We start from the raw sequence: 25,558 nt of genomic DNA on the forward strand, positions 1-25,558 counted from the left end.
TCAGGGTTTGCCAGACATTACTTCCTACAAAGCGAAACCCAACAGCATGAATGGCAGCAATGCTTCACTCCCAGATGAACTCAACACCTTCTATGCCCGCTTTGAAAGGGAGAACACAACTACAAGTGTGAAGATCCCTGCTGCACCTGAGGACCCTGTGACCTCCGTCTCAGAGGCTGATGTTAGACTGTATTTAAAGAGAGTGAACCCTCGCAAGGCGGAAGGTACGAATGGAGTACCTGGTGAGGATCTGAAAACCTGTGCCAACCAACTGGCGGGAATATTCAAGGACATTTTCAACCTCTTAATGCTACGGGCGGAAGCTCCCACTTACTTCAAAATGGAACAATCATACCAGTGCCTAAGAAGAATAACGTGGGCTGTCTTAATGACTATCGCCCAGTAGCTCTCACATCGACAGTAATGAATGCTTTGAGAGGTTGGTCATGAATAGGCTGAACTCCTGCCTCAGCAAGGACCAGGACCCATTGCAATTTGCCTATTGCCACGATAGGTCAATGGCAGATGCAATCTCAATGGCTCTCCACATGTTATACCTTCTATAACAACACAAACACCTACGTCAGGATGCTGTTCATCGACATCATTGGTAATCATTTTCCAATGTTCCTTAGATTCAGGATCAGTTCCTGAGGATTGGAGAATGGCTAATGTTATCCCACTTTTTAAGAAAGGAGGGAGGGAGAAAACAGAGAACTATCAACCTGTCAGCCTGACATCGGTGGTGGGGAAGATGCTAGAGTCCATTATTAAGGATGAAATAGTGGCATATCTAGATAGCAGTGATAGGATTGGGCCGAGCCAGCATGGATTTACCAAGGATAAATCATGCTTGACTAATCTGTTGGAGTTTTTTGAGGATGTAACCAGGAAGTTAGACGGGGAAGATCCAGTGGATGTAGTGTACCTCGATTTTCAGAAGGCATTTGATAAGGTCCCACATAGGAGATTGGTGGGTAAAATCAAAGCTCAGGGCATCGGGGGGGAAGACATGGACATGGATAGAAAACTGGTTGGCAGATAGAAAGCAAAGGGTAGCGGTGAATGGGTGTTTCTCAGAATGGCAGGTAGTGACTAGTGGGGTGCCACAGGGCTCGGTATTGGGACCACAGCTGTTTACAATTTACGTCAGATTTGGATGAAGGCATTGAGAATAACATCAGCAAATTTGCTGATGATACTAAGCTGGGTGGCAATGTGACATGTGATGAGGATGTTAGGAGAATTCAGGGTGACTTGGATAGGCTGGGTGAGTGGGCAGATACTTGGCAGATGATGTTTAATGTGAATAAGTGTGAGGTTATCCACTTTGGGAGTAAGAACAGGAAGGCAGATTATTGTCTGAACGGTGTAGAGTTAGGTAAGGGAGAAATACAAAGAGATCTAGGAGTCCTTGTTCATCAGTCACTGAAGGTGAATGAGCAAGTGCAGCAGGCAGTGAAGAAGGCTAATGGAATGTTGACCTTTATTACAAAGGGAATTGAATACAAGAGCAAGAAAATCCTCTTGCATTTGTACAGGGCCCTGGTGAGACCACACCTGGAGTATTGTGTACAGTTTTGGTCTCCAGGGTTAAGGAAGGACATCCTGGCTGTAGAGGAAGTGCAGCGTAGATTCACGAGGTTAATTCCTGGGATGTCTGGACTGTCTTACGCAGAGAGGTTAGAGAGACTGGGCTTGTACACGCTGGAATTAAGGAAATTGAGAAGGGATCTGATTGAAACATATAAGATTATTAAGGGATTGGACAAGATAGAGGCAGGAAATATGTTCCAGATGCTGGGAGAGTCCAGTACCAGAGGGCATGGTTTGAGAATAAGGGGTAGGTCATTTAGGACAGAGTTAAGGAAAAACTTCTTCTCCCAGAGAGCTGTGGGGGTCTGGAATGCACTGCCTCGGAAGGTAGTGGAGGCCAATTCTCTGGATGCTTTCAAGAAGGAGCTAGATAGGTATCTTATGGATAGGGGAATCAAGGGATATGGGGACAAGGCAGGAACCGGGTATTGATAGTAGATGATCAGCCATGATCTCAAAATGGTGGTGCAGGCTCAAAGGGCCGAATGGTCTACTTCTGCACCTATTGTCTATTGTCTATTGACTATAACTCAGCATTTAACACCATCTTTCCCATAATCTTGTTTGAGGAGTTACAGAATCTGGGCCTCTGTACTTCCCTCTGTAATTGGATCCTCAACCTCCTAACCGAAAGACCACAGTCCGTGCGGATTAGTGATAACATCTCCTCCTCACTGACGAGCAACAATGGCGCACCTCAGGGTGTGTGCTTAGCCCACTGCTCTACTCAGAATCAGGTTTATTAACACCGGCACGTGACATGAAATTTCTTAACTTAGCAGCAGCAGTTAAATGCAATAGATAATCTAGAAAAGAGAGAAAATAATAATAATAAAAAATAAAATAAAACATAATAATAAATAAACAAGTAAATCAATTATGTGTTTTGTATAGATTTTTAAAAATCTGCAAAAAAACAGAAATGCTGTATATTTAAAAAAAGTGAGGTAGTGTCCAAAGCTTCAATGTCCATTTAGGAATCTGATGGCAGAGGGAAGAAGCTGTTCCTGAATCACTGAGTGTGTGTCTTCAGTCTTCTGTATCTCCTACCTAATGGTAACAGTGAAAACTCTCTCTATACCCATGACTCTGTGGCTAGGCATAGCTCAAATACCTTCTATAAATTTGCTGGCGATACAACCATTGTTGGTAGAATCTCAGGTGGTGACGAGAGGGCGTACAGGAGTGAGATATGCCAACTAGTGGTGTGATGTCGCAGTAACAACCTGGCGCTCAACGTCAGTGAGATGAAAGAGCTGATTGTGGACTTCAGGAGGGGCAAGGCAAAGGAGCACATACCAATCCTCATAGAGGGATCAGAAGTGGAGAGAGTGAGCAGCTTCAAGTTCCTGGGTGTCAAGATCTCTGAGGATTTAATCTGGTCCCAACATATTGATGCAGTTATAAAGAAGGCAAGACAGCATCTATACTTCATTAGGAGTTTAAAGAGATTTGGTATGTCAACAAAAACACTTAAAAACTTCTATAAATGTACCGTAGAGAGCATTCTAACAGGATGCATCGCTGTCCAGTATGGGTGTGTGGGGGTGGGGGGCTACTGCTCAGGACTGAAAGAGCTGCAGAGGGTTGTAAATTTAATCGGCTCCATCTTGGGCACTAGCCTACAAGGACATATTCAAGGAGTGGTGTCTCAGAAAGGTAGCGTCCATTATTAAGGACCCCCAGCACCCAGGGCATGTCCTTTTCTCACTGTTACCATTAGGTAGGAGATACAGAAGCCTGAAGGCACACACTCAGCGATTCAGGAACAGCTTCTTCCCCTCTGCCATCTGATTCCTAAATGGACATTGACCCCATGAACACTGCCTCACTTTTTAATATATATTATTTCTGTTCTTGCACGATTTTTAATATATTCATTATACATACACTGTAATTGATTTACCATAAGACATAGGAGCAGAGTTAGGCCATCTGGCCCATCGAATCTGCTCCGCCATTCAATCATAGCTGATCCTTTTTTTCTATTTCCTCCTCAACCCCATTTCCCGGCCTTCTCTCTGTAACCTTTGATGCCATGTCCAATCAAGAACCTATCAATCTCTGCCTTAAATACACCCAACGACCTGGCCTCCATAGCTGCATGTGGCCACAAATTCCACAAATTCACCACCCTTTGGCTAAAGAAATTTCTCCACGTCTCTGTTTTGAAAGGGTGCCCTCTATCCTGGGGCTGCGCCCTCTTGTCTTACACTCTCCCACCATGGGAAACATCCTTTCTACATCTACTCTGTCTTGGTCTTTCAACATTCAAAAGGTTTCAATAAGATTCCCTCCTCACCCTTCTGCATTCCAGCGAGTACAGACCCAGAGCCATCAAATGTTCTCATATGATAGCCTTTTCATTCCTGGAATCATCCTTGTGAACCTCCTCTGGACCCTCTCCAATGCCAGCACATCTTTTCTCAGTTGAGGGACCCAAAATTGTTCACAATACTCAAGGTGAGGCCTCATCAGTGCCTTATAAAGCCTCAGCATCATATCCCTGCTCTTGGATTCTAGATCTCTTGAAATTAATGGTAACGTGCCATTTGCCTTCCTTACTACCGACTCAACCTGCAAGTTAACCTTCAGGGTGTTCTGCACAAGGACTCCCAAGTCCCTCTGCATCTCAGATTCCTGGATTTTCTCCCCTTTTAGAAAATAGTCCACACATTTATTTCTACTGTTGAAGTGCCTGACCATGCATTTTCCAACATTGTACTTCATTTGCCACTTTCTTGCCCATTCTCCTAATCTACCGAAGTCCTTCTGCATTCTACCCATTTCCTCAACACTACCTCCTCCTCCACCAATCTTTGTATCATCTGCAAACTTGGCAACAACTATTCCATCATCTAAATAATTTATATACAGCATAAAAATAATTGGTCCCAACACCGACCCCTGCGGAACATCACTAGTCACTGGCAGCCAACCAGAAAAGGATCCTTTTATTCCCACTCGTTACCTCCTATCAATCAGCCATTGCTTTAACCATGTTAGTAACTTTCCTGTAATACCATGGGCTCTGAACTTGGTGAGCAGCCTCATGTGTGGCACCTTGTCAAAGGCTTTCTGAAAGTTCAAATATACAACATCAACTACATCCCCTTTATCTATATTTATTTATTTATTTATTTATTTATTTATTGATTGATTTTTTTTTAATTTTTCTTCTTCTTTTATATAATGTATAGCATTGAACTGCTGCTGCTAAGTTAACAAATTTCGTGACTCATACAGGTGATAATAAACCTGATTATTATTACTGAGTGTGTGCCTTCAGGCTTCTGTTCCTCCTTCCTGATTGTAGCAATGAGAACAAGGCATGACCTGGGTGATGGGAACCCTTAATGATGGACTTCCTTGAGCTATCACTATAAAGAGAGGCTCAAACCAGGCCAAGTGGAGGAAATATCGGGGAGAGGTGGAGGAGAGAATATTGATGAAACAGCAGTTAAAGTTTCATTACATTTAGAAGAGGTTCTTTTTAAAAAGGATATAATCCATTCTTAAAAGTAAATGGCCTAATCATGGGCCATAGGTTTTCTGTAACTACAGATCAGTGGAACCATTCCCTCCCAAAAATCATCTAAAAACAGGCTTTATACTTGCATTTTATTGTTTCTGCTCTCTTCTGATCTATATACACAACAGAAAATCAGGAAAATATCATGCAAAGTTTCTAGGCCCCAACAGGTTGCATTTCAGACTTAAAGCCATGAATGGCAGTATGGTAGTGTAGTGATTACAGTACTGTACCAATGACCTGGTTTGATTCCCACCTCTCCCTGTGACCACGTGGGTTTCCTCCCACATTCCAAAGACATACCAGATGGTTAGGTTAAGTCATTGTAAGTTATCCGTGATTAGGCTAGGATTAAATCGGGGCATTGTTGGGTGGCAGGGCTTGAAGGGCCAAATGGCCTATTCCTCACTTTTTCTCAATAAATAAATATAAAGATCAAATTTAATCTAAACAGCAGAAAAAATACAAGCAGCATATTTGAGTCCACTGGTTAGCAATTAAAAAGTTACAACCAAGAGAATGTCTGCAGATGCTGGAAATCCGAGCAAGACACTCAAAATACTGGAGGAACTCAGCAGGCCAGGCAGTGTCTGTGGAGAAAAAGTACAGTCAACGTTTTGGGTCAAAATTAAAAGTTAGTCGGGAAGAGGGAAATAAAAAGGAAGAAAACAAGGCCCAATTTTAGGTATAACACTCTAGATCTTCCTCCTCCCAGTCCAAGAACAGGAACATTATTTAAAGCAGGGGTTCCCAACTTTTTTTTATGCCATGGACTCCAGGTTGGGAACCCCTGATAAGGATGTAAATGCCATTTAGAGATGCTTTACTAGGCTGACACCCAGAATGAGCAGGGGCCTTCTGAGAAAAAAGGTTAGGCAGGTTAGGCCAATATCCAATTAGAATGAGATGAGACTTGATTGAAATATACAAGATATTGAGGATCTTGACAGATGGAAATTGAAAGCATGATTCTTCTTGCAGGAAAATCCTGAACTTGTGATCCCTAGTTAAGGATGAGGACAAGGTAGGAATGAAGTGAAACATGAAACTCTCGCAAGAGGGGATGAAGTTATTGATTGGGGAATGGGGAATTGAGGATACAGTCAAATCAGCTGAGATCTTTTGATGGCAGAGCAGACTCAAGGAGCCAACTCCTTATCACAAGTATCTAATTGTTAATCTAAAATCACCATCTGGGACATACAAGAGAAAACCTGCAGATACTAGAAATCCGAGCAACACACATAAAATGCTGGAGGAACTCAGCAGGCCAGGCAGCATCCATGGAAAAAATTACAGACGACATTTGGGGCCGCAATTTTTCGTCAGAACTGGACAGGCTTTTTCTCTCCAGTCCTGCTGAAGGGTTTTGGCCCACAACGTCGACTGCACTTTTTTCATGGATGCTGCCTGGCCTGTTGAGATCCTCCAGCATTTTATCAGGGACATGCCCTCTTTTCATTGCTACCATCAAGGAGGTACAGTAGTCTGAAGGCACACACTCAACGTTTTAGGAACAGATTCTTCCTCTCTGGCGTCAGATTGCTGAAGGGTCCATGACACTATTTACTCTCTTCTTTACAATTCTTAAAAATATTTCTTATTGTAGTTATAGTAATTTTATGCATTGCCCTATACTGCTGCCACAAAACAAACTTCATAATAATGAACCTAAAACATGAGAAAATCTGCAGATGTGTTGAATTCCACTCCAAACTCACCCAGCTTACTTTCTCCCCCACCATCAGTCAGTGGATCACAAGCTTCCTGACTGACAGGGTGCAGCAAGTGAGGCTGGGGAGCATCATCTCTAGCACCCGGACAATCAGTACCGGTGCCCCCCCCCGGGGATGTGTGTTCTCCCCACTGCTCTTCTCCCTTTACACTAATGACTGCACCTCACAGGATCCATCTGTTAAACTCCCGAAGTTTGCAGACGACACAACTGTCATTGGCCTTATCCGAGACGGTGATGAGTCTGCATACAGATGGGAGGTGGAACGGCTGGCCCTCTGGTGTGGTCAGAACAATCTGGAGGTAAATACGCTCAAGACTGTGGAGATGACAGTGGACTTCAGGAGGAGCCCCCCAATACTCCCCCCACTCACTATACTCAACAGTATTGTGTCTGCTGTGGAGACCTTCAGATTTCTGGGTGTCACAATCTCCCAGGACCTGAAGTGGACACCCAACGCGGACACTCTGATCAAAAAGGCTCAGCAGAGGTTGTATTTCCTACGTCAACTCAGGAAGTACAACCTGCCTCAGGAGCTGCTGATTCAATTCTATTCAGGAATAATCCAGTCTGTTCTCTGTTCGTCCATCACTGTCTGGTTTGGATCAGCTGCGAAACAAGACAATAGACTCCAAAGAACCATCAGGGCTGTGGAAAGGATTATTGGTGTGAAGCTGCCCTCAATCCAGGACTTATATGCATCTAGAGTCAGGAAACAAGCAAGCAGCATTATTGTAGACCCATCACACCCTGGACATCACCTGTTCCAACTCCTTCCTTCTGGTAGGCGGTTTAGATCACTGTATGGCAGGACAAATAGGTAAAAGAACAGTTTCTTTCCGTATACCGTCAGTCTTATGAACACTTGAATTTTATTCTATTATAAATCAAGTACACCTGTACCTTCAATGAGGTGGACCTCATTGTATACAGTTTATGATTATTTGCACTATTGTTTTTGTTTGCTTTTAATTCTGTACAGAGAGAGCTCAGGGAAACCGGCATCAAATTCCCCGTATGTGTCCTCATACTTGACGATAATAAAGGATTCTGATTCTGATTCTGAAATTGCAGGGGCCCTGGCAGATATATTTAAAATGTCGGTATCTACGGGTCAGGTGCCGGAGGATTGGAGGATAACTCCTGTTGTTCCATTGTTTAAAAAAGTCTCTAAAAGTAATCCGGGAATTTATAGACCAGTAAGTTTGACATCGGTAGTAGGTAAATTATTGGAAGGGGTACTAAGAGATAGGATCTACAAGTATTTAGATAGACAGGGACTTATTAGGGAGAGTCAACATGGCTTTGTGCATGGTAGGTCATGTTTAACAAATCTATTAGAGTTTATCGAGGAGGTTACCAGGAAAGTGGCTGAAGGGAAGGCAGTGGATGTTGTCTGCATGGACTTTAGTAAGGCCTTTGACAAGGTCCCGCATGGGAGGTTAGTTAGGAAGATTCAGTCGCTAGGTATACATGGTGAAGTAGTAATTTGGATTAGACATTGGCTCAATGGGAGAAGTCAGAGAGTGGTAGTGGAGGATTGTTTCTCTGAATGGAGGTCTGTGACTAGTGGTGTGCTACAGGGATCAGTGCTGGGTCCATTGTTATTTGTCATCTATATCAATGATCTGGATGATAATGTGGTAAATTGGATCAGCAAATTTGCTGATGATACAAAGATTGGAGATGTAGTGGACAGCGAGGAAGGTTTTCAAAGCTTGTAGAGGGATTTGGACCATCTGGAAAAATGGGCTGACAAATGGCTGATGGAGTTTAATGCAGACAAGTGTGAGGTATTGCACTTTGGAAGGACAAACCAAAGTAGAACATACAAGGTAAATGGTAGGACACTGAGGAGTGCAGTAGAACAGAAGGATCTGGAATACAGATACAAAATTCCCTAAAAGTGGTGTCACAGGTAGATAGGGTAGTAAAGAGAGCTTTTGGTACATTGGCATTTATAAATCATATAGCCATATAACAATTACAGCACGGAAACAGGCCATCTCGGCCCTTCTAGTCCATGCCGAACGCTTATTCTCACCTAGTCCTACCGACCTGCACTCAGCCCATAACCCTCCATTCCTTTCCTGTCCATATACCTATCCAATTTTTTTTTAATGACAAAATTGAACCTGCCTCTACCACTTCTACTGGAAGCTCATTCCACACAGCTACCACTCTCTGAGTAAAGAAGTTCTCCCTCGTGTTACCCCTAAACTTTTGCCCCTTAACTCTCAACTCATGTCCTCTTGTTTGAAGCTCCCCTACTCTCAATGGAAAAAGCCTATCCACATCAACTCTATCTATCCCCCTCATAATTTTAAATACCTCTATCAAATCCCCCCTCAACCTTCTACACTCCAAAGAATAAAGACCTAACTTGTTCAACTTGTTCAAATCAAAGTATTGAGTATAAGAGTTGGAATGTTATAGTGAGGGTGTATAAGGCATTGGTGAGGCCGAATTTGGAGTATTGTGTGCAGTTTTGGTCACCGAATTACAGGAAAGATATTAATAAGGTTGAAAGAGTGCAGAGAAGGTTTACAAGGATGTTGCTGGGACTTTAGAAACAGAGTTACAGAGAAAGATTGAATAGATTAGGACTTTATTCCCTGGAGCATAGAAGAATGAGGGGAGACTTGATAGAGGTATATAAAATTGTGTTGCCTTAATGGCATTCATTTAGTTTATAATATTTTCATTTAGTAATTCGTTTGTTAGCATTTTTAAGTTAAAGTTAGGATTGTTTAAAGTAAATTCGTTGTCTGTGATATATCGCGACATGCGATGACGTCACATCCGGTTTCGCCGCGTCTTGTGGGAAAATACCAGTTTGGAGAAACGGGAAGGAGGGGGCTCACATGTGCAAGATCAGCGCAAGAAAAGTTGTCTTTCTACACATTAGAAACATAGTGAAGCAACGCCGTAAGTTCATGAGATAATCAATATGTTGAATTAAAATGTTAACGCTGATTCCGTTAAAAGTAATGACTGTTGATAAGGTTTATGTTTTCGTTAGTTAAAGAGTTGGGATAGTTGTGTTGAAGTGTATTTAAAGCAATCAATGGCGTAGGTAGATTCTGACTGTATGCTGCGTTTTAATGTAATGTAGTTGTTGTAGTTTACTTTTGCAAGTATTTACGATGTAAATGTGATATCAAGAAGGAAACAAATACTGTACAAATCTTGTATTGTTTTATCAACAGTTTTCCCCATACGTTAATGTAGAAGAGTGAACAGTAAACGGTTAATCTTACTGCGACCTTGTTTTCATTGACTACGGTTTACCTCGGTGTTTAGTTCGGCGTTCCCTTACACCTGAGCGAGAACACTACAAAAATTATGATGGTTATAGATAGAGTGAATGCAAGCAGGCTTTTTCCACTGAGGCTAATAGAGAAAATAAATAGAGGACATGGATTAAGGGTGAAGGGGCAAAAGTTTAAAGGGAACATTGGGGGGGCTTCTTCACACAGAGAGTGGTGGGAGTGTGGAATGAGATGCCAGATGAAGTGGTGAATGCGGGCTCACTTTTGACTTCTGACATTTAAGAAAAACTTGGACAGGTACATGGATGAGAGGTGTATGGAGGGATAAGGTCCAGGTGCAGGTCAGTGGGACTAGGCAGAAAAATGGTTCGGCACAGCCAAGAAGGGCCAAAAGACCTGTTTCTGTGCTGTAATGTTCTATGGTTCTATGGTTCTATGCTGGAAATCTGAGCAACACACACAAAATGCTGAAGGAACTCAGCAGGCCAGGCAGCATCTATGGAAAAGAGTTAACAGTCGATGTTTTGGGCTGAGACCCTTCATCAGAACTGGAAAGGAAAAGAAGTCAGCGTGAAAAGGTGGGAGGAGGGGTGGAAGAAATACAAGGTAATGGGCGAAACCAGGAGAGGGGGTGGAGTAAAGAGCTGGGAAGTCGATTGGTGAAAGCGACAAAGGGCTGGAGAAGGGGGAATCTGATAGGAGAGGGCAGAAGACCATGGAGGAAAGGGAAGGGGAGGAGTACCAGAGGGAGCTGATGGGCAGGTAAGGAGATAGGTGACAAAGAGAAACAGGAATGGGGACTGGTGAAGGGGAGGAGCAGGAGAGCAGAGCAGCAAACACTCAGCTGATCGGACAGCACTTGTGGCAAGATAATATATTAATAGAGACTGATAAATGTGTGGCTAACAACTCTGGTTAGCTGGTTTGTTTATTTATACAGTGCAGATATTCCCTTTCAGTCCTATGAGCGGCACCAACCAGAAATCCCCTATATAACCCGAGCCTAATCACATGGTGAATTACAATCAGCAATTAACCTACTAATCGGTGTGCCTTTGGACTCTGGGAGGAAACCGGAGCATCTGGAGGAAACCCATACGGCCACGGGAAAAATGCACAAACTCCTCACAGGCAGCAGCGGGAATTGGAAAATGTTGTGTTAACCACAGAGCTCTTCCTAGTATTCCCACGGTTCCAGCAATGATCTCCAGGGACCAGGGTACCCACGGTTCCAGCAATGATCACAAGGGACCAGGGTACCCACGGTGCCAGCAATGATCACCGGGCACCAGGTTACCCACGGTTCCAGCAATGATCACCAGGCACCAGGGTACCAACGATTCCAGCAATGATCACAAGGCACTAGGTTACCCACGATTCCAGCAATGATCACTGGGCACCAGGGTACCCACGGTTCCAGCAATGATCACCGGGCACCAGGGTACCGACGGTGCCAGCAATGACATTGGGCACCAGGGTACCCACGGTTCCAGCAATGATCATCGGGCACCAGGGTACCAACGGATCCAGCAATGATCACCGGGCACTAGATTACCCAAGGTTCCAGCAATGATCACTGGGCACCAGGGTACCCACGGTTCCAGCAATGATCACCAGGCACGAGGGTACCAACGGTTCCAGCAATGATCACCGAGCACTAGGTTACCCACGGTTCCAGCAATGATCACAGGACAGCAGGGTACCCACGGCTCCAGCAATGATCACCGGGCACCAAGGGACCCACGTTTCCATCAATGATCACCGGGCACCAGATTACCCACGGTGCCAGCAATGATCACCGGGCACCAGGGTACCCACGGCTCCAGCAATGATCACCAGACACCAGATTACCCACGGTGCCAGCAATGATCACCGGGCACCAGGGTACCCACGGTGCCAGCAATGATCACCGGGCACCAGGGTACCCACGTTTCCAGCAATGATCACCGGGCACCAGATTAACCACGGTGCCAGCAATGATCACCGGGCACCAGGGTACCCACGCTGCCAGCAACGATCACCGGGCACCGACGTACCCACGTTTCAGCAATGATCACCGGGCACCAGATTGCCAAAGGTGCCAGCAATGATCACCGGGCACCAGGGTACCCACGGTTCCAGCAATGATCACCGGGCACCAGGGTACCCACGTTCTAGCAATGATCAATGATCACAAGGGTACTCACAGTTCCAGCAATGAACACCAGGCACCAGGGTACCCACGGATCCAGCAATGATCACCGGGCACCAGTGTACCCACGTTCTAGCAATGATCACCAGGCACCAGGGCACCCACGGTTCCAGCAATGATCACCGGGAACCAGGGTACCCATGGTTCCAGCAATGATCACTGGGCACAAAGGTACCCACGGTTCCAGCAATGATCACAGGGCACCAGGGTACCCACGGTTCCAGCAATGATCACCTAGCACCAGGGTACCCACGGTGCCAGCAATGATCACCGGGCACCAGGGTACCCACGGTTCCAGCAATGATCACCAGGGACCAGGGTACCCACGGTTCCAGCAATGATCACCGGGCACCAGAGTACCCACGGTTCCAGCAATGATCACCAGGCACCAGGGTATCCACGGTTCCAGCAATGATCACCAGGGACCAGGGTACCAATGGTTCCAGCAAGGATCACCGGGCACCAGAGTACCAACGGTTCCAGCAATGATCACCGGGCACCAGGGTACCAACGGATCCAGCAATGATCACCGGGCACTAGATTACCCAAGGTTCCAGCAATGATCACTGGGCACCAGAGTACCCACGGTTCCAGCAATGATCACCAGGCACGAGGGTACCAACGGTTCCAGCAATGATCACCGGGCACTAGGTTACCCACGGTGCCAGCAATGATCACAGGGCACCAGGGTACCCACGGATCCAGCAATGATCACCAGGGACCAGGGTACCCACGGTTCCAGCAATGATCACCAGGGACCAGGGTACCCACAGTTCCAGCAATGATCACCAGGCACCAGGGTACCCACAGTTCCAGCAATGATCACCGGGCACCAGGGTACCCACGGATCCAGCAATGATCACCAGGGACCAGGGTACCCACGGTTCCAGCAATGATCACCGGGCACCAGGATACCCACGGTTCCAGCATTGGTCACCGGGCACCAGGGTACCCACGGTTCCAGCAATGATCACCAGGCACCAGGGTACCCACGGTTCCAGCAATGATCACCGGGCACCAGGGTACCCACGGTTCCAGCAATGATCACTGGGCACCAGGGTACCCACGGTTCCAGCAATGATCAGAGGGCACCAGGGTACCCACGGTTCCAGCATTGGTCACCGGGCACCAGGTTACCCACGGTTCCAGCAATGATCACCAGGGACCAGGGTACCCACGGTTCCAGCAATGATCACTGTGCACCAGGGTACCCACGGTTCCAGCATTGGTCACCGGGCACCAGGGTACCCACTCTTCCAGTATTGGTCACCGGGCAGCAGGGTACCCACGGTTTCAGCACTGGTCATCGGGCACCAGGGTACCCACGGTTCTAGCAATGATCACTGGGCACCAGGGTACCCACGGTTCCAGCAATGATCACCAGGCACCAGGGTACCCATGGTTCCAGCAATGATCACCAGGGACCCAGGGTACCCACGGTTCCAGCAATGATCACCGGGCACCAGGGTACCCACGGTTCTAGCAATGATCACTGGGCACCATGGTACCCACGGTTCCAGCAATGATCATTGGGCACCAGGGTACCCACGGTTCCAGCAATGATCACTGGGCACCAGAGTACCCACGGTTCCAGCAATGATCACCGGGCACAAGGGTACCCACGGTTCCAGCAATGATCACCGGGCACCAGGGTACCCACGGCTCCAGCAATGATCACCAGGCACCAGATTACCCACGGTGCCAGCAATTATCATCGGGCACCAAGGTACCCACGTTTCCAGCAATGATCATTGGGCACCAAATTACCCACGGTGCCAGCAATGATCACCGGGCACCAAGGTACCCACATTTCCATAAATGATCACCGGGCACCAGATTACCCACGGTGCCAGCAATGATCACCGGGCACCAAGGTACCCACGTTTCCAGCAATGATCACCGGGCACCAGATTACCCACAGTGCCAGCAATGATCACCTGGCACCAGGGTACCCACGGTTCCAGCAATGATCACCGGGCACAAGGGTACCCACGGTTCCAGCAATGATCACCGGGCACCAGGGTACCCATGGCTCCAGCAATGATCACCGAGCACCAGATTACCCACGGTGCCAGCAAGGATCACCAGGCACCAGGGTACCCACGGGGCCAGCAATGATCACCGGGCACCGACGTACCCACGTTTCCAGCAATGATCACCGGGCACCAAGGTACCCACGTTTCCAGCAATGATCACCGGACACCAGATTACCCAAGGTGCCAGCAATGATCACCAGGTACCAGGGTACCCACGGTTCCAGCAATGATCACCGGGCACCAGGGTACCCACGTTCTAGTAATGATCACCGATCACAAGGGTACTCACAGTTCCAGCAATGAACACCAGGCACCAGGGCACCCACGGTTCCAGCAATGATCACCGGGCACCAGGGTACCCACGTTCTAGCAATGATCACCCGGCCCCAGGGCACCCACGGTTCCAGCAATGATCACCCGGAACCAGGGTACCCATGGTTCCAGCAATGATCACTGGGCACAAGGGTACCCACGGTTCCAGCAATGATCACCGGGCACCAGGGTACCCACGGTTCCAGCAATGATCACCTAGCACCAGGGTACCCACGGTTCCAGCAATGATCACCGGGCACCTGGGTACCCATGGCTCCAGCAATGATCACCGGGCACCAGGGTACCCACGCTGCCAGCAATAATCACCGGGCACAGACGTACCCACGTTTCCAGCAATAATCACCGGGAACCAGAATACCCACGGTGCCAGCAATGATCACCGGGCACCAATGTACCCACGTTTCAGCAATGATCACCGGGCACCAGATTACCCAAGGTGCCAGCAATGATCACCGGGCACCAGGGTACCCACGGATCCAGCAATGATCACCGGGCACCAGGGTACCCACGTTCTAGCAATGATCACTGATCACAAGGGTACTCACGGATCCAGCAATGATCGCCAGGGACCAGGGTACCCACGGTTCCAGCAATGATCACCGGGCACCAGGATACACACGGTTCCAGCAATGATCACCAGGGAGCAGGGTACCCACGGTTCCAGCATTGGTCACCGGGCACCAGGGTACCCACGGTTCCAGCAATGATCACCAGGGACCAGGGTACCCACGGTTCCAGCAATGATCACCGGACACCAGGGTACTCACGGTTCCAGCAATGATCACCAGGGACCAGGGTACCCACGGTTCCAGCAATGATCACTGTGCACCAGGGTACCCACGGTTCCAGCATTGGTCACCGGGCACCAGGGTACCCACTCTTCCAGTATTGGTCACCGGGCAGCAGGGTACCCACGGTTTCAGCACTGGTCATCGGGCACCAGGGTACCCACGGTTCTAGCAATGATCACTGGGCACCAGGGTACCCACGGTTCCAGCAATGATCACCAGGGACCCAGGGTACCCACGGTTCCAGCAATGATCACCGGGCACCAGGGTACCCATGGTTCTAGCAATGATCACTGGGCACCAGGGTACCCACTGTTCCAGCAATGATCTCCAGGGACCCAGGGTACCCACGGTTCCAGCAATGATCACCGGGCACCAGGGTACCCACGGTTCTAGCAATGATCACTGGGCACCAGGGTACCCACGGTTCCAGCAATGATCACTGGGCACCAGGGTACCCACGGTTCCAGCAATGATCATTGGGCACCAGGGTACCCACGGTTCCAGCAATGATCACTGGGCACCAGAGTACCCACGGTTCCAGCAATGATCACCAGGCACCAGGGAACCCACGGTGCCAGCAATTATCATCGGGCACCAAGGTACCCACGTTTCCAGCAATGATCATTGGGCACCAGATTACCCACGGTGCCAGCAATGATCACCGGGCACCAAGGTACCCACATTTCCATCAATGATCACCGGGCACCAGATTACCCACGGTGCCAGCAATGATCACCGGGCACCTAGGTACCCACGTTTCCAGCAATGATCACCGGGCACCAGATTACCCACAGTGCCAGCAATGATCACCTGGCACCAGGGTACCCACGGTTCCAGCAATGATCACCGGGCACAAGGGTACCCACGGTTCCAGCAATGATCACCGGGCACCAGGGTACCCATGGCTCCAGCAATGATCACCGGGCACCAGATTACCCACGGTGCCAGCAATGATCACCGGACACCAGATTACCCACGGTGCCAGCAATGATCACCGGGCACCAGGGTACCCACGTTTCCAGCAATGATCACCGGGCACCAGATTACCCACGGTGCCAGCAAGGATCACCGGGCACCAGGGTACCCACGGTGCCAGCAATGATCACCGGGCACCGACGTACCCACGTTTCCAGCAATGATCACCGGGCACCAAGGTACCCACATTTCCAGCAATGATCACCGGTCACCAGATTACCCAAGGTGCCAGCAATGATCACCAGGCACCAGGGTACCCACGGTTCCAGCAATGATCACCGGGCACCAGGGTACCCACGTTCTAGTAATGATCACCGATCACAAGGGTACTCACAGTTCCAGCAATGAACACCAGGCACCAGGGTACCCACGGTTCCAGCAATGATCACCGGGCACCAGGGTACCCACGTTCTAGCAATGATCACCCGGCCCCAGGGCACCCACGGTTCCAGCAATGATCACCGGGCACCAGGGTACCCACGGTTCCAGCAATGATCAACCTAGCACCAGGGTACCCACGGTTCCAGCAATGATCACCGGGCACCTGGGTACCCATGGCTCCAGCAATGATCACCGGGCACCAGGGTACCCACGCTGCCAGCAATAATCACCGGGCACCGATGTACCCACGTTTCCAGCAATAATCACCGGGCACCAGAATACCCACGGTGCCAGCAATGATCACCGGGCACCAAGGTACCCACGTTTCAGCAATGATCACCTGGCACCTGATTACCCAAGGTGCCAGCAATGATCACCGGGCACCAGGGTACCCACGGATCCAGCAATGATCACCGGGCACCAGGGTACCCACGTTCTAGCAATGATCACCGATCACAAGGGTACTCACAGTTCCAGCAATGAACACCAGGCACCAGGGTACACACGGTTCCAGCAATGATCACCGGGCACTAGGTTACCCACGGTTCCAGAAATGATCACAGGGCACCAGGGTACCCACGGATCCAGCAATGATCACCAGGGACCAGGGTACCCACGGTTCCAGCAATGATCACCAGGGACCAGGGTACCCGCAGTTCCAGCAATGATCACCAGGCACCAGGGTACCCACAGTTCCAGCAATGATCACTGGGCACCAGGGTATCCACGGTTCCAGCAATGATCACCGGGCACCAGGATACCCACGGTTCCAGCAATGATCACCAGGGAGCAGGGTACGCACGGTTCCAGCATTGGTCACCGGGCACCAGGGTACCCACGGTTCCAGCAATGATCACCAGGCACCAGGGTACCCACGGTTCCAGCAATGATCACCAGGCACCAGGGTACCCACGGTTCCAGCAATGATCACCAGTGACCAGGTTACCCACGGTTCCAGCAATGATCACTGGGCACCAGGGTACCCACGGTTCCAGCAATGATCAGCAGGGACCCGGGCACCCACGGTTCCAGCAATGATCACCAGGGACCAGGGTACCCACGGTTCCAGCAATGATCACCGGGCACCAGGGTACCCATGGTTCCAGCAATGATCACCAGGCTCCAGGGTACCCACGGTTCCAGCAATGATCACCGGGCACCAGGGTACCCACGGTTCCAGCAAAGATCACCAGGCACCATGGTACCCACGGTTCCAGCAATGATCACCGGGCACTAGATTACCCAAGGTTCCAGCAATGATCACTGGGCACCAGGGTACCCACGGTTCCAGCAATGATCACCAGGCACGAGGGTACCAACGGTTCCAGCAATGATCACCGAGCACTAGGTTACCCACGGTTCCAGCAATGATCACAGGACAGCAGGGTACCCACGGCTCCAGCAATGATCACCGGGCACCAAGGGACCCACGTTTCCATCAATGATCACCGGGCACCAGATTACCCACGGTGCCAGCAATGATCACCGGGCACCAGGGTACCCACGGCTCCAGCAATGATCACCGGACACCAGATTACCCACAGTGCCAGCAATGATCACCGGGCACCAGGGTACCCACGGTTCCAGCAATGATCACCGAGCACAAGGGTACCCACGGTTCCAGCAATGATCACCGGGCACTTGGGTACCCATGGCTCCAGCAATGATCACCGGGCACCAGATTACCCACGGTGCCAGCAATGATCACCGGACACCAGATTACCCACGGTGCCAGCAATGATCACCGGGCACCAGGGTACCCACGTTTCCAGCAATGATCACCGGGCACCAGATTACCCACGGTGCCAGCAATGATCACCGGGCACCAGGGTGCCCACGCTGCCAGCAACGATCACCGGGCAACGACGTACCCACGTTTCCAGCAATAATAACCGGGCACCAGATTACCCACGGTGCCAGCAATGATCACCGGGCACCAAGTTACCCACGTTTCAGCAATGATCACCGGGCACCAGATTACCCAAGGTGTCAGCAATGATCACCGGGCACCAGGGTACCCACGGTTCCAGCAATGATCACCGGGCACCAGGGTACCCACGTTCTAGCAATGATCACCGATCACAAGGGTGCTCACAGTTCCAGCAATGAACACCAGGCACCAGGGTACCCACGGATCCAGCAATGATCACCGGGCACCAGTGTACCCACGTTCTAGCAATGATCACCAGGCACCAGGGCACCCACGGTTACAGCAATGATCAACGGGAACCAGGGTACCCATGGTTCCAGCAATGATCACTGGGCACAAGGGTACCCACGGTTCCAGCAATGATCACAGGGCACCAGGGTACCCACGGTTCCAGCAATGATCACCTAGCACCAGGGTACCCACGGTGCCAGCAATGATCACCGGGCACCTGGGTACCCATGGCTCCAGCAATAATCACCGGGCACCGATGTACCCACGTTTCCAGCAATAATCACCGGGCACCAGAATACCCACGGTGCCAGCAATGATCACCGGGCACCAAGGTACCCAAGTTTCAGCAATGATCACCGGGCACCTGATTACCCAAGGTGCCAGCAATGATCACCGGGCACCAGGGTACCCACGGATCCAGCAATGATCACCGGGCACCAGGGTACCCACGTTCTAGCAATGATCACCGATCACAAGGGTACTCACAGTTCCAGCAATGAACACCAGGCACCAGGGTACACACGGTTCCAGCAATGATCACCGGGCACTAGGTTACCCACGGTTCCAGAAATGATCACAGGGCACCAGGGTACCCACGGATCCAGCAATGATCACCAGGGACCAGGGTACCCACGGTTCCAGCAATGATCACCAGGGACCAGGGTACCCGCAGTTCCAGCAATGATTCACCAGGCACCAGGGTACCCACAGTTCAAGCAATGATCACTGGGCACCAGGGTATCCACGGTTCCAGCAATGATCACCGGGCACCAGGATACCCACGGTTCCAGCAATGATCACCAGGGAGCAGGGTACGCACGGTTCCAGCATTGGTCACCGGGCACCAGGGTACCCACGGTTCCAGCAATGATCACCAGGCACCAGGGTACCCACGGTTCCAGCAATGATCACCGGGCACCAGGGTACCCACGGTTCCAGCAATGATCACCAGTGACCAGGTTACCCACGGTTCCAGCAATGATCACTGGGCACCAGGTTACCCACGGTTCCAGCAATGATCAGCAGGGACCCGGGCACCCACGGTTCCAGCAATGATCACCAGGGACCAGGGTACCCACGGTTCCAGCAATGATCACCGGGCACCAGGGTACCCATGGTTCCAGCAATGATCACCAGGCTCCAGGGTACCCACGGTTCCAGCAATGATCACCGGGCACCAGGGTACCCACGGTTCCAGCAAAGATCACCAGGCACCATGGTACCCACGGTTCCAGCAATGATCACCGGGCACTAGATTACCCAAGGTTCCAGCAATGATCACTGGGCACCAGGGTACCCACGGTTCCAGCAATGATCACCAGGCACGAGGGTACCAACGGTTCCAGCAATGATCACCGAGCACTAGGTTACCCACGGTTCCAGCAATGATCACAGGACAGCAGGGTACCCACGGCTCCAGCAATGATCACCGGGCACCAAGGGACCCACGTTTCCATCAATGATCACCGGGCACCAGATTACCCACGGTGGCAGCAATGATCACCGGGCACCAGGGTACCCACGGCTCCAGCAATGATCACCGGACACCAGATTACCCACAGTGCCAGCAATGATCACCGGGCACCAGGGTACCCACGGTTCCAGCAATGATCACCGAGCACAAGGGTACCCACGGTTCCAGCAATGATCACCGGGCACTTGGGTACCCATGGCTCCAGCAATGATCACCGGGCACCAGATTACCCACGGTGCCAGCAATGATCACCGGACACCAGATTACCCACGGTGCCAGCAATGATCACCGGGCACCAGGGTGCCCACGCTGCCAGCAACGATCACCGGGCACCGACGTACCCACGTTTCCAGCAATAATAACCGGGCACCAGATTACCCACGGTGCCAGCAATGATCACCGGGCACCAAGTTACCCACGTTTCAGCAATGATCACCGGGCACCAGATTACCCAAAGTGTCAGCAATGATCACCGGGCACCAGGGTACCCACGGTTCCAGCAATGATCACCGGGCACCAGGGTACCCACGTTCTAGCAATGATCACCGATCACAAGGGTGCTCACAGTTCCAGCAATGAACACCAGGCACCAGGGTACCCACGGATCCAGCAATGATCACCGGGCACCAGTGTACCCACGTTCTAGCAATGATCACCAGGCACCAGGGCACCCACGGTTCCAGCAATGATCAACGGGAACCAGGGTACCCATGGTTCCAGCAATGATCACTGGGCACAAGGGTACCCACGGTTCCAGCAATGATCACAGGGCACCAGGGTACCCACGGTTCCAGCAATGATCACCTAGCACCAGGGTACCCACGGTGCCAGCAATGATCACCGGGCACCAGGGTACCCACGGATCCAGCAATGATCACCAGGGACCAGGGTACCCACGGTTCCAGCAATGATCACCGGGCACCAGAGTACCCACGCTTCCAGCAATGATCACCAGGCACCAGGGTATCCACGGTTCCAGCAATGATCACCAGGGACCAGGGTACCAATGGTTCCAGCAATGATCACCATGGACCAGGGTACCCACAGTTCCAGCAATGATCACCAGGCACCAGGGTACCCACAGTTCCAGCAATGATCACCGGGCACCAGTGTACCCACGGATCCAGCAATGATCACCAGGCACCAGGGTACCCACGGTTCCAGCAATGATCACCAGGGAGCAGGGTACCCACGGTTCCAGCATTGGTCACCGGGCACCAGGGTACCCACGGTTCCAGCAATGATCACCAGGCACCAGGGTACCCACGGTTCCAGCAATGATCACCGGGCACCAGGGTACCCACGGTTCCAGCAATGATCACTGGGCACCAGGGTACCCACGGTTCCAGCAATGATCAGAGGGCACCAGGGTACCCACGGTTCCAGCATTGGTCACCGGGCACCAGGTTACCCTCGGTTCCAGCAATGATCACCAGGGACCAGGGTACCCACGGTTCCAGCAATGATCACTGTGCACCCGGGTACCCACGGTTCCAGCATTGGTCACCGGGCACCAGGGTACCCACTCTTCCAGTATTGGTCACCGGGCAGCAGGGTACCCACGGTTTCAGCACTGGTCATCGGGCACCAGGGTACCCACGGTTCCAGCAATGATCACCAGGCACCAGGGTACCCACGGTTCTAGCAATGATCACTGGGCACCAGGGAACCCTCGGTTCCAGAAATGATCACCAGGGACCCAGGGTACCCACGGTTCCAGCAATGATCACCGGGCACCAGGGTACCCATGGTTCTAGCAATGATCACTGGGCACCAGGGTACCCACTGTTCCAGCAATGATCACCAGGGACCCAGGGTACCCACGGTTCCAGCAATGATCACCGGGCACCAGGGTACCCACGGTTCTAGCAATGATCACTGGGCACCAGGGTACCCACGGTTCCAGCAATGATCACTGGGCACCAGGGTACCCACGGTTCCAGCAATGATCATTGGGCACCAGGGTACCCACGGTTCTAGCAATGATCACTGGGCACCAGAGTACCCACGGTTCCAGCAATGATCACGAGGCACCAGGGAACCCACGGTTCCAGCAATGATCACCGGGCACAAGGGTACCCACGGTTCCAGCAATGATCACAGGGCACCAGGCTACCAACGGCTCCAGCAATGATCACCAGGCAGCAGATTACCCACGGTGCCAGCAATTATCATCGGGCACCAAGCTACCCACGTTTCCAGCAATGATCATTGGGCACCAGATTACCCACGGTGCCAGCAATGATCACCGGGCACCAAGGTACCCACGTTTCCAGCAATGATCACCGGGCACCAGATTACCCACGGTGCCAGCAATGATCACCGGGCACCAGGGTACCCACGGTTCCAGCAATGATCACCGGGCACAAGGGTACCCACGGTTCCAGCAATGATCACCGGGCACCAGGGTAACCATGGCTCCAGCAATGATCACCGGGCACCAGATTACCCACGGTGCCAGCAATGATCACCGGACACCAGATTACCCACGGTGCCAGCAATGATCACCGGGCACCAGGGTACCCACGTTTCCAGCAATGATCACCGGGCACCAGATTACCCACGGTGTCAGCAAGGATCACCGGGCACCAGGGTACCCACGGTGCCAGCAATGATCACCGGGCACCGACGTACCCACGTTTCCAGCAATGATCACCGGGCACCAAGGTACCCACGTTTCCAGCAATGATCACCGGGCACCAGATTACCCAAGGTGCCAGCAATGATCACCAGGCACTAGGGTACCCACGGTTCCAGCAATGATCACCGGGCACCAGGGTACCCACGTTCTAGCAATGATCACCGATCACAAGGGTACTCACAGTTCCAGCAATGAACACCAGGCACCAGGGTACCCACGGTTCCAGCAATGATCACCGGGCACCAGGGTACCCACGTTCTAGCAATGATCACCCGGCCCCAGGGCACCCACTGTTCCAGCAATGATCACCCGGAACCAGGGTACCCATTGTTCCGGCAATGATCACTGGGCACAAGGGTACCCACGGTTCCAGCAATGATCACCGGGCACCAGATTACCCAAGGTGTCAGCAATGATCACCGGGCACCAGGGTACCCACGGTTCCAGCAATGATCACCGGGCACCAGGGTACCCACGTTCTAGCAATGATCACCGATCACAAGGGTGCTCACAGTTCCAGCAATGAACACCAGGCACCAGGGTACCCACGGATCCAGCAATGATCACCGGGCACCAGTGTACCCACGTTCTAGCAATGATCACCAGGCACCAGGGCACCCACGGTTCCAGCAATGATCACCGGGAACCAGGGTACCCATGGTTCCAGCAATGATCACTGGGCACAAGGGTACCCACGGTTCCAGCAATGATCACCGGGCACCAGAGTACCCACGGTTCCAGCAATGATCACCAGGCACCAGGGTATCCACGGTTCCAGCAACGATCACCAGGGACCAGGGTACCAATGGTTCCAGCAATGATCACCAGGGTCCAGGGTATCTACGGTTCCAGCAAGGATCACCGGGCACCAGAGTACCAACGGTTCCAGCAATGATCACCGGGCAACAGGGTATCAACGGATCCAGCAATGATCACCGGGCACTAGATTACCCAAGGTTCCAGCAATGATCACTGGGCACCAGAGTACCCACGGTTCCAGCAATGATCACCAGGCACGAGGGTACCAACGGTTCCAGCAATGATCACCGGGCACTAGGTTACCCACGGTGCCAGCAATGATCACAGGGCACCAGGGTACCCACGGATCCAGCAATGATCACCAGGGACCAGGGTACCCACGGTTCCAGCAATGTTCACCAGGGACCAGGGTACCCACAGTTCCAGCAATGATCACCAGGCACCAGGGTACCCACAGTTCCAGCAATGATCACCGGGCACCAGGGTACCCACGGATCCAGCAATGATCACCAGGGACCAGGGTACCCACGGTTCCAGCAATGATCACCGGGCACCAGGATACCCACGGTTCCAGCAATGATCACCAGGGAGCAGGGTACCCACGGTTCCAGCATTGGTCACCGGGCACCAGGGTACCCACGGTTCCAGCAATGATCACCAGGCACCAGGGTACCCACGGTTCCAGCAATGATCACCGGGCACCAGGGTACCCACGGTTCCAGCAATCATCACTGGGCACCAGTGTACCCACGGTTCCAGCAATGATCAGAGGGCACCAGGGTACCCACTCTTCCAGTATTGGTCACCGGGCAGCAGGGTACCCACGGTTTCAGCACTGGTCATCGGGCACCAGGGTACCCACGGTTCCAGCAATGATCACTGTGCACCAGGGTACCCACGGTTCCAGCAATGATCACCGGGCACCAGTGTACCCACGTTCTAGCAATGATCACCAGGCACCAGGGCACCCACGGTTCCAGCAATGATCACCGGGAACCAGGGTACCCATGGTTCCAGCAATGATCACTGGGCACAAGGGTACCCACGGTTCCAGCAATGATCACAGGGCACCAGGGTACCCACGGATCCAGCAATGATCACCTAGCACCAGGGTACCCACGGTGCCAGCAATGATCACCGGGCACCAGGGTACCCACGGTTCCAGCAATGATCACCAGGGACCAGGGTACCCACGGTTCCAGCAATGATCACCGGGCACCAGAGTACCCACGGTTCCAGCAATGATCACCAGGCACCAGGGTATCCACGGTTCCAGCAATGATCACCAGGGACCAGGGTACCAATGGTTCCAGCAATGATCACCAGGGTCCAGGGTATCTACGGTTCCAGCAAGGATCACCGGGCAACAGGGTATCAACGGATCCAGCAATGATCACCGGGCACTAGATTACCCAAGGTTCCAGCAATGATCACTGGGCACCAGAGTACCCACGGTTCCAGCAATGATCACCAGGCACGAGGGTACCAACGGTTCCAGCAATGATCACCGGGCACTAGGTTACCCACGGTGCCAGCAATGATCACAGGGCACCAGGGTACCCACGGATCCAGCAATGATCACCAGGGATCAGGGTACCCACGGTTCCAGCAATGTTCACCAGGGACCAGGGTACCCACAGTTCCAGCAATGATCACCAGGCACCAGGGTACCCACAGTTCC

The sequence above is a fragment of the Hemitrygon akajei genome, chromosome 14 (genome assembly GCF_048418815.1).
Source record: "Hemitrygon akajei chromosome 14, sHemAka1.3, whole genome shotgun sequence".
NCBI lineage: Eukaryota > Metazoa > Chordata > Chondrichthyes > Myliobatiformes > Dasyatidae > Hemitrygon > Hemitrygon akajei.